The following is a 1,747-nucleotide window of genomic DNA, read 5'->3' on the forward strand; positions in this document are numbered from 1 at the left end:
GCACCTTAAATGGGGAAACCATGGTGGAAGGGTTAGACAATGCAAGAGATAAACAATGCCTATCTAGTTTTAAAAAACCAGAGAGAACCATATTAGTCCAACAACCTACTGACAAATCATACATACAACCAGATCAAAGAATGTAATATATGTCTAGGCAAGGTTTATCTGAGAGCGTTCAGTCTTTGCCCAAGGTCTATCTACATGACATTCAGTATTTAAAAGTACCAGACTGGTGGAACTAACCTTCTTGAGTGTTTCACAGACATACTTTGAGGCCTATAATAAAATTTGGTCAGAAGGACATAAAGGACACTTTTTGCTCCTTGCCCTCCTAGGTTTTAAAAGGGACATTCTCCTTTCAATGATGAATTTTAAAATCTGCAATATGTGATACTATCTCTTGGCTGTGTGTCCATGTGCTCATGTAGTGGGGGGTGGGGAGCACACACATGTGGAGACCAGAAAACAACTCGGGTGTCAATCCTCAGACTCTGTCCAGCTTTCTTTTTTAAGGCAGGTGCTTCACTGGCCACTCAGCTCATAGACTAGACTGGCCAGCAAGCCCTAAGGATCCTCCTCTCCCTCTCCCTAGTGATGGGATTACAAGCATGCACCATTACACCCAGACTTTTTTATGTGAGTGCTGGGGATCAAACATGGGTCCACATGCTCACAAGACAAGTGCTGGGAGGGGAGTCAGGGCCATCCCTGGGGCTTGTTGGCCAGCAGTCTAGCCTCTTGGTGAGTTTGGGAAAATGAACAGCAGACCCCAATCTTATCCAAAGGAATATTGACAACTGATTACTGCTAGATGAGGAACAGCTGACCCTCCTAAAACAAAGACATTTGGATAGGCTGACTAGATTCACCAGCAGGGCAAGTAGTGGGGGATGGCAGAGGGTGCTGACAACACAGCAGACAGTAGCAGAGATATCAGAGTATAAGGGGTCTAGTAGGGGGGAGAGAGGCTATGGGAGGGTGCTATCTGGGAAGTGGGTGTAAAAAAAAAAAAAAAAAGTAAAAAATATTTAATATTCAAAAATAGTGGAATATTGGAAATATAGTACTAAGAAACAAATTCTAAATTATGATGAAGTTGGTGGTAAGCAGCAAAGTAAATTATTTCTAATGAAAAGTTACACAGAAAAATTTCAATAATGGCATTTACCAAGCAATTCAGCTTTGTGCAGGTGCATGCTGCTTTCTAACTGGAGCAGTGGTGTCTATGTTAAAAGGGAAGATTTTGAATAATTTCAGTAGTCATGTCTATAAGAATTTGAATGTTTTTTTTTTTTAAAAAATTACTTCCAAATTAAATGAGTAGTGTCCACATATGATTTCATATCATATGGCCTGTTAACTGACTAGGAAATCTGAATTTTAAATTGTTTTCAATTGTTTGAATATTCCTATGGGCTGTAGTTCTTTGTAAGTACTACTAAATTTAGTGTTTTATTCCTTAAACAAAAATTTCCGCTATTCAAATAATAGTGTAAAGATTGTTACAGTATGTTTAAAATAACCACAGACATGAAATTTCTGAGACTTCCTGAGACCACTGATTTATTGTCCCTGAATCTCAAGGAGCAACAGGCCAGAAATTTGAAAATAATAAGAAACTTGCTTCTTTTCACTGTTTGCTATAATTCTTTTTTTTTTTTTTTTGCTATAATTCTAAATGTACCACTGCTGCTGAATAAACAAACTTGTTTTAAAAGAAAAAAAAAGAAAAAAAAATTAAACA

General features: G+C 37.8%; 1 protein-coding gene across 1 annotated transcript in view; it reads right to left on the reverse strand.

The window, feature by feature from the left end:
* Snrnp27 (small nuclear ribonucleoprotein U4/U6.U5 subunit 27) overlaps positions 1 to 1,747 on the reverse strand; it is a 24,690-nt gene that overhangs the window by 11,400 nt on the left and 11,543 nt on the right. The gene's annotated exons all lie outside the window — the stretch shown is intronic.

The sequence above is a fragment of the Nannospalax galili genome, unplaced genomic scaffold, assembly GCF_000622305.1.
Source record: "Nannospalax galili isolate Female #2095 unplaced genomic scaffold, S.galili_v1.0 scaffold269, whole genome shotgun sequence".
In the NCBI taxonomy this organism is placed as follows: domain Eukaryota; kingdom Metazoa; phylum Chordata; class Mammalia; order Rodentia; family Spalacidae; genus Nannospalax; species Nannospalax galili.